At 41.3% G+C, this 9126-nt stretch overlaps 1 long non-coding RNA gene across 2 annotated transcripts; it reads right to left on the reverse strand.

The window, feature by feature from the left end:
- Positions 1–3485: 3485 nt before the first annotated feature.
- On the reverse strand, positions 3486–7236 carry LOC116878360. Of its 2 annotated transcripts, XR_004384835.1 has the most exons (4): positions 7198–7236; positions 5964–6017; positions 3916–3987; positions 3486–3646 (listed from the first exon to the last, which is right to left on the reverse strand). It is a non-coding gene; the product is annotated as an uncharacterized LOC116878360 (long non-coding RNA). The 2 variants fall into 2 exon arrangements; XR_004384836.1 differs by lacking the exon at positions 5964–6017 and having other exon boundaries at positions 3916–3984; positions 7198–7233.
- Positions 7237–9126: the final 1890 nt, after the last annotated feature.

The raw sequence follows: 9126 nt of genomic DNA on the forward strand, positions 1-9126 counted from the left end.
GTGTTCCTCGTTCTTGAAGGAAACAGGCTGAGTATCACCCACCACGTGTTGGAGCTATGACTGAATTGTTTAAGATATGCTGTCTATATTTGTTCTCAAATTACCACTTTGTGAGTTTTCAAAAATTTATAGTTCATCTAGTGGTATGTAGCCAACTCTGCTAAACTAAGGTTTTTATGTTTACATAAAGTCCTAAAAAAGTGGGAAAAAAGGCTCTTAATGAGGTGCTAAGAAAAATGGTATCTAAGCTGGGTAGACCAACTGATACTTGCATCCAGAAAAGGGAGACTGCTTGATGCCCAAATATGGAAGTTCTTGTTTGGATCCAACACCCCTTTATATATCCTAAGACTTTGAAAGCCAGGGGCCAAGGTACGGTGATGTGGCCTTTGTCCATATATCGAACTTCATGAGTATTTTCCATGTCTTCAGAATAGAAAGAATATTGTCACCTAAAATCTAGAATTATACATTCAAAGGTGTAAATATTTTGTCAGTTTGTTCACCTTACTTATTGATATTATACAGTCCTTGGTAAATTTACAGTCCTTAGATTTACTAAACAGATTAACCCTGCCTTTCCAGAAAGGACCCAGTCTTATTCTTCTTTGGCATCTCCTGTGATGCCTAGCACAGTTCCTGGGGTATAGTGAATCCAAGATCAATGGTAAACTACCAGATTGCCTGATAATTCATACGAACGGCCTAGTCCTTCTTATAGAGATGACCACCTGCAAGTGTGATGATCTGAGGGGATTTATGTTAGAGAAACACTGCTCAACATTCTTCCCACTGAAGCAACAATTAAGCCTGAGTTTGGGAAACACCTAAGTGTGCTGGTACATTCTATGCCTCAATCTCCTCACCTGCTGTACATGCTTCAGAGGGTTGTTGTGAGGTTTAAATAAATTAATAGTTGAAAAGTGTCCAGAAGAATGTCTGGCATATTGAAAGTTCTATATAAGCATTTTTCTTAGCAGTAGTGTTCACATTACTCTCTTTCACTAGCCTTCCAGAAATGGATTTGTTCAAACAAGAAAACATAATAATATATCTTTCATCTGCATTGCTGGGGAACAGTGTCTTCCAGATCATTGTAATTACTTCCTTTAAGTTGTCAGTCAGTCAATCCATCAGTGAGTATTTATTGGGCACCTACTGAATGCCAGTGACTGTTCTCCAGCAATACAGTAACACAGTAGTGGAGAAGAAATGATCTCTGGCCTTCAATAAGCTTAAACTCCAGTGGGAAAAGAAACAAATAAATACATCAATAAAAAGTTATATACTTTCAGATAGTATGTAGCATGAGGAAAATAAAACCATGTAACTTGTGACATGGAGTGCCTACCTGAATGGTGGTGGATGGGAGAGCTAATTTGAGCTAAGACGGTCATTAAAGGCAACAAGAAGAAAACCCGAGCTGAGACCAGAATAATGAAGTAGTCACTTGTAGCTCTGAGCAGACTTTCCAAGTAGAAGAAGTAGTAACTACAACATGTGAACATCCTGCCATGGGAACAAATGCTCAAGGTTAGCACATGAAGTCATTTCTTGAACGCGATCAGCTATAATCCAGTGGACAGGGATGGACCAAAGATGGGGAAGAGGAAGAAGATCCCTGGAGGAGCGGTCTTTTTGCAGGTAGCATGGGGTGGGATCCAGATCATACCTGGAGAAAATGGCCTCAGGGGCAAAAGGACCTGGCAGAATGTGTGAGTATGAATCTGGTGGGTTCTTAGAACTAGTGGCAGGAAAATTAGATCATGGTGACTTCACAACATGTGACTGAATGGGGCAGGGAAGTGGAGATTTAAGGAGTCATTTCAGAGAGTTAGACATTGAGTATGCTTGCCAGGTACAGCAGGACATCACTTAGTGTAATGTGCTATGTGTGGTCATGGTTTTGAAATGACTCCAGCCAGTACAACTATGTGATTTTCTCCAGCAACACTTAGCTGCTTTGAGTGGAGGTGCAAAGTAGGCAGTCAGCTGGGGGAAACCAAGGTTGAGATTTTGCCAGATAAGGGAAATGCACAAAGAGATAGCCAAGGGCATCAAAAAGCATTTGCAAGAAAAGAGTCATAGTAGTATATGGAATCTCAGCTGGGTAAGAGAAGTGAAAAGATGGGGGAAGCAAGAGCAAGTGACAAATAGAAAAATAAGTAATAGCAGGAATTGGAGGTCTTGATGAAGCTAGAAACTAGCAAGAGTGGGACAGAGAGGGTGAGCAGGCTGGAGGGACAGAGGTCATGATGAGAAAATGAGAGGTTCTAAATGAAAGCGTGACAGTCATTAGTTATGAAAAGGTGGATATGCTTGTCTATGAGTGGTTTCTTGGGAAGGAAGGTGGGCCAGTATAAAAAACTGACTTTATGGGACACTTGGGGGTCTCAGTCAGTTAAGCATCTGCCTTTGGCTCAGATCCTGGGGTCCTGGGATTGAGTCCTACATCAGGCTCCTTGCTCAGTTGGGAGCCTACTTCTCCCTCTGCCTGCTGCTCCCGCTGCTTGTACTCTCGCTCTCTCTCTCTCTCTCTCCTCCCACCCAACAAATAAATAAAACCTTAAAAAAAAAAAGCAACCTGACTTTATGACAATCATTTTGGATAGAAATGCCATTAAAATGGTTTTTATACCATTCCTCATATTATTGAAGCACACTAAACATAATGTTTCTTGTCATTATAGAGCTATTAATATAAAGATTAACATATTATAACATACATGGTAATTCCCTTAGTATTTCCTGATTACTTTGCTCTTACAATAAAGAATCCCAGACAGTCATATTTGGAGCCCTGAGTCTGCTTTTTAGAGTTTTCCTGTTTCTTCCTTTTCCCTTTCAGGCAGAGTAGCCTCGAACCCGGACTTCTTAGAATTCACTAAAATGTCCCTGAGTGAGGGGGTCTGTCATGAGCACGCTAGGAAGGCTCACACACCAGCTATGTCTTTCCACAATGTAAGCTGTGTTCAATCATAAAGCAGAGTTAAATTACAATTACAAAACAGGTTCAGGATTCCAAGCTCAGAGACATTGCACGATGGGATTAAACTTGGCTTCTTACATGGCACACAGAGCAGGACAGAAGACAAGCCATAAACACATAAGGTAACAAAAGGGTGCAGCAAGTGAACAAACCAGGGTCAGTCTGGGGGCATGCAGCTGAGGTAAGACTTCAGGCTGGTCCAGGTCAGCTCTCCACACTCACTGCTTCTCATGTTCAAGCAGGAAAGGATCCCGGTTCTGTTCCAAGATCCATCGGCCGGAGCCTTCGGTGGCAGCTGCCTTTTTTTAAGTGGTCAGATGTAGAGCAGTCATGTCTGAGGAGTCTGACAGTTTGCTGCCCAAATCTTCCCCTTAGTAAGGGGATTTAATAGGTTTCAGGCCCCCACAGACTTCCTCTGTTTCTGCTCATTATCAGTTCTGGGGTGTCAGCTGACATTGGTTCCAAAACCTCATAGGTGCAGTACCTCAACTGTGCTGCTTGACACAGGCCCCTGCTTGACATGAGAGACTCCATTTTGCTCTCTACAGGGTCTTAATGGCACTACAGTTGAAGTCCATGAACTCTACCAAATCTGGGTTTCTTAGGTGACATTCACTGGCTTCCTTCCTTCCCTCCGGTCAAATGAGGCTTTATTCTCTGAAGGGGAGAAAAGGCACCAGGATCAACAGATGTCAACCTCTCAAAAAAATAATAAGCTTTTATTTCTAGCAAGTGGATTCTGATGGCATTTGACAAACTTTTCTATTTAAATTTCTTGTGCTTAATTAAAATATGTATCTTGCTTTCTTCTTAAGGAATAGCCATTAAGATAGGAATGGCCCTGGATTTCAGTTCAAAGTTAAAACAGTTCTGATCTATCGTTTAAAGTAATTCCCATTTGAAGGACATAAAAAGTTATAACTTACCCCTCCACTGCCTCCAAGTATTCTTTCCTGTGTGGCCTTCTTCATGTATCAAATCAGTTATATAAATCACTGCTTTACAAAATGCAGGAAAGCACAAATTAAGAATATTCCAAATAGCCACAGACCCCACCAAATCAGATATCTACCTAAAGGGGAACAAACCATGCATTTACTTTGTTTTACTCCACCTCCTTTTTTTAAAAAAATGATTCCAGACTTTTTTTTTTTTTTTTTTTTTTTTTACTTAGACCATTTGAAAGCATCTGTCCAACATCCCTTTGTCCTGTAATCGTTATATAAAAACACAGGTGACTCTTCTGACGAATCCAAACCCCTTCGGTACCTCCTGTACGGTCCCCAAATGTGAAGAGGGTGTGCTCTCCTTCCTTTTCGATAACGAATACTGGACATCCTCCCACAGCCTGTTTACAAGCGCTAACTGCTGGGACTTAGTAAGATATCTTACTACAAAGACGCTTTCAGAAAGAAGACCCAGGCACTCCATTACATTTTCACAAATGCTACTGCAGACGTAGGAGATATGGACGGAGCTGGGAGGGAAGTAATTAAATGAAAAGGTTATAGCTGAAAAAGAAGTCGGGGCGGGTGGGGGGAGCAGAACCCTGGGAATAGCAAGAGATAAGCAGCCAGAGGCATTGGCCTTTTCGGAACAATTTTAGCACAAAAATGTTTGGCCATCAGCAAAGGCTGTTACTTGAGCTTTTCGCTTCTGCTGGGGACGGGCCGATTTAATCACATCAATATAGTTTTTACATGGATGGTTGCAAAGATCTTCAATTTCTACATATTTCTCTATGGGTTTCTACCAACGCATCATTTTTTCCTTTGAAACACTCACTCATTCATTCATCCATTCATTCAACAAGATTTATGGAGGCCCTGCTATATGCCAGTCACCATTCTAGGTGTTACATACACAGCATACCATAAACGGCACAAAAATTCTTTGTCCCCATGGCTCCTGCAATCCAGTGGAAAGACAAACAATAAACATAGTAAATCATTCAATTACAGCACAATAGAAAGTAATAAGAGCCATGGAAACAAAGTGGAGAAAGGGGGGAACAAGTAAAGGGAGCTGGGCCTGTAAGGGCATAAATTCAAATAGGCCTGCTTTGACTGTTCTTCCTGAATTATCTCTAAATTGCATGGTTAAGTGAAAAAAAGCAAGGCGTAGAATGTGACTAGTAGGCTGCCACTTGGATTTTTTAAGACTAAATAGATATGTTTTTATATGTATAGCCTGTCTGTGAAAGGAATCCAATAAATCATCAACAGGGTTGCCTCTGGGCATGAGAACTCAATATCTGGGGGAAAATGCTTTCTAATGCACTGCTTTCAAATCTTGAATTTGGACCTGTGCATCATTGTCTCAAACATTTTAATTAATCCTTTAAAATAAAGTTTTACACAACCTAAAACAATCTACAGTACTGAAATCAACTATTTGGCAAATAATCTATATATATATATATATATATATATATATATATAATAAATCATCTATATTTGGCCTTTCCTTACCAGCATGATAAAGTTCTATAGTTATTTTTAAGGCAATCTCAAGGAAGAAAAATAACTCTCAGCAAGTAATTGATCTTTATAAACAGTCAAAAGTATGCGGGGAAAAAAAATGGCCTCATATTTTCATTATTCTTGTCCTTTTCCTCCTGTGATCTACTTTACACTCATTTCATTGCAAATTCTGTTTGAAAAGAACAAAGGATTAAGCAACATTCACTTTTTTTTTTTTTTTTTCAGTATGTGACAATTCAACAATTCAGCTAACCTTCTTTACTGGCACAAGGCACAGCTAAGCTCGCTGTACTGGATACACCTTTACCAATAATATTTTCAGTACTAACAGACGCCACCACCCACTGTTGATACATGACTCTCCCAGCAGCTTGGCAATCAGCTTCTTTACCAGGAGACTGAGATAAAGCTTATTTTCAGTTTTTGAATTACAAAAGAACACCTCTCTTAATTTATAAAAATACATATCATTTATCAAAAATTGCATTTACCAAAACATTAACTTTGCTTCAATATTTCATCTCTTCAAACTTTGAAGATCTGTTCTTAAAAAAAAAAAAAAGATTTTATTTATTTATTTTAGATAGAGAGAGAGTGCTTGCACTAGCAGGGAGAGGGAGAGGAAGAAGCAAACTGAGCTGAGCATGGAAACGAAGGCAGGACTCAATCCCAGGACCCCTGAGATCATAATCTGAGTGCAAATCAAGAGTTGGATGCTCAATCCACCGAGCCACCCAAGTGCCCCTGAAGGACTTGTTCTTTGATTATATCATGGCCAAGTGACCTCCTCTGAGTTCAGCAGGTGCGGCTTAGGCCACATTCAGATTTCTCTTGGGGAAGGTCTGTCCATAGCTCTGCCAAAGAACCACAGACCCTGTGACTCAAGAGAGTCAGAGACTCAGATAGAGAGGACAGGGATTCCTTCCCCATTTCCAAATCCCAGAAGTAGCTGCCCTTTACCTCTAGTTGGTGGCCTTTTAAAGTATGATGATTCACTCATCTCACACACTCAACTCTTGCACTTTTACCTGCTCTGGAGTTTCACAGAATCAGGTTCCTTAGGGCAGGTTTTATTTTTAAATTCTTTATTGTCATTCCTGACATCATCGCCTAGCCCAGTCTCCAATATTGTCAGTGTCTGGCATATTTTCCCATCAGTGCTTTTCTTGGGTAACAGGTAGGTGGCAAAATGTTGTTTGGTTTTGCTTCCTGTTCTGTGTTGGCAGGAATCCTAGAGATTGGTATAGTAAATAAATTCAGGTCATCAACCTGGGTTTAGCCCTTCACAGTTTCACAGTTCGGAGGGGAGAGAAGGCGGTTCTATTAGCCCAGTAGAGTAGGAAAGAAGTAGAAAAAGAAGATGGCTGGGATAAGAAATTAAATTCACATATCTACCAAAAAGTAGTTGTGAAACCTCGGGCAGAGATTATTCACTCAAGTCCCAAATCTGTTACAAGAAAATTCAGAAAGTTGGGGTTTTTTCCCCCCAAAACAACAAACGTCATCCTCATCCTGGCTGTGCGGTGTGATGAAGAGACCTTAGTAGGCGGTCTGACTAGAGAAGCCAGACTGCGCAGGCGCCCTTCTCATCCCACCCAGTCCCACTTTGTCAGGCAGCACCGCACAGCTAACAAACACACAATTACTGACACGACTCAAAAGCCCAGGGTGGAGAACCTCTTCGGTGTAGAGTTTCAACAACTTCAGAAATCTGTCCCTTCTCACCTCTTCACCCTCCTTTGCATTGACTGGCTTCTTTCTCAGGCTCACTCTTTGCTCACAATGACCTAGGTTTACCTTCCGGCAGCCCCACAACCTTCTGCGAAGAGCAGGCTTCCTTCTGAGTACTGATTGGCCCAGCCTAGGTCACATGTTGTCACTGAACCAATCACTGTGGACAAGGCTGTGTGTTTTGATTGGCCAGGCCTAGGTCACATGTCTGTTCTTGAAACCACCCCCCTAACTCTCAGGGCTATCTCTTCCCCTTGGACCTCAGGGGCTGCAATTGTGCCAGGGTGTGTTTCAAAGGAAAATAAAGATACGATTAGAAGAAAGAAAAATGGATTCTGCAAGGCTAGGACAAGAAGTCAGTGAGGCAAACGAGGGGCCTAAAATTAAGGTGACATTCATTTTCTGGTTCATGGAGGTCTATTTTGAGAGTGAGCCCCTCCTCAAATTTTGTGTCCTAGGCTCCCTATTTATCTCACCCTAGTCCTGACAAAATACTCACTATACCCGTGTCCAAAAATATTTCCCAGAGTGCCTGAAATCTGTCCCCCCTCCATTAGAGATTTATTTCTTTGGACAAACCAGAAATCTCCAGGAATCCTTCAGTTTTGTTTTGTTTTTCAAAAGCAGCTAGAGGACAAATCTTAAGGTCAGTAAGAGTTTCTCATATACATGCTAACTATAGACTATCAAGTCAGTCACCTCCAGAGCCGGCCCCCTTTGTTGATGTGTGATGCACTGTAAGGAGAGGCCTTGGAGAAGGGAAGAGGAGTGGTCCAGACCTGAGACTGCACAGAAAATGGCCCCTAAAGAGGAGAAAAATGACAAAGAAAAGGAGATACGAGGTTAAAGACATTATTTCATTCATCATTTAATACTGGACCTACGCCTACTTGATCAATTTTCCTAAGTTCTGCCACATAGAGAAAGGGAGAGAGCAGGCTGGCAAGTGACGACATGGTAGAAGAGACTCAGGACAGAGTAAATATGGAAATTTCTAAACAGGAACGCTTTGGTGTGCGCAACATCTGGGAAGGCTTATCTGGAGTTCTGATGATAAGCTTTCAGGAGAAGGATGAATTCTGCCAACAGCAAAGCCTTGGGTCTTCAGGTTGCTGGCATCTTTAAAAGTTTAATTTTCCCGACAGCAAGGAAAGACTAGGAGAGTTATGAATTTTGTGTCCCTTTAGGACCAAGGGAAAAACCAATCTTTAAACCACAAGATAAATAAGCCAAGCACCTCTTAAGTTTAGTATTAATAAAGACAATTTCTTGTATCCTTTATATTCCAGTAATTTCATCTTCCCTTTCTGGGACTCTGGTTGCCTTTGGCAAAGAAAAGAGCTTACATAACTAAAATATATCTGCTTCTCATAAAAATTGGCTTTTAGAATTTTTTGCCCACCCGAAAATAAGTGTAAAAAACAATGATTCTGTTATTAGTTGGGGGCTGCATTTGGGAATATGATTGTTCATATGTCAAACCATCATGGATCCAAACACCACCCAGAAACCAGAGTTACCCGGACCACAGACGCAGCTACATGCTCCTGCTCACAGATAGGTCCTGGTGGTGTCAGTGTGGATGGCTAGATGCCAGCAACCTTGGGATCTGATAACTCTCTTCCCGTTTTTAGAGCAGGCTTCTGTATAAAATGGCTTCCTCCGGATGTGTCTCCAGGGAAAGAATGTGATGGTTAGAATGTTCGATGCCCTCAGCAACTATATTTTCACAGTAGTTATTTCTTTTATAGTCCACTGACAACAAACAGATCAGCATTCTGGTTGTAAGTATCAAGTTCAGTGTGCTAAGAATCAAGTTTCTGTGCCCCAAGGCTTAAAGTCAGCTGTTAGACCAGGGGCAAGTAACCAAAACCCTGTTGATCAACCATGAGGCCTCTTAGGGACACACCAAGAAAGAAGGAG

This window comes from Lontra canadensis, unplaced genomic scaffold (assembly GCF_010015895.1).
Source record: "Lontra canadensis isolate GAN:19392208 unplaced genomic scaffold, GSC_riverotter_1.0 scaffold2, whole genome shotgun sequence".
NCBI lineage: Eukaryota > Metazoa > Chordata > Mammalia > Carnivora > Mustelidae > Lontra > Lontra canadensis.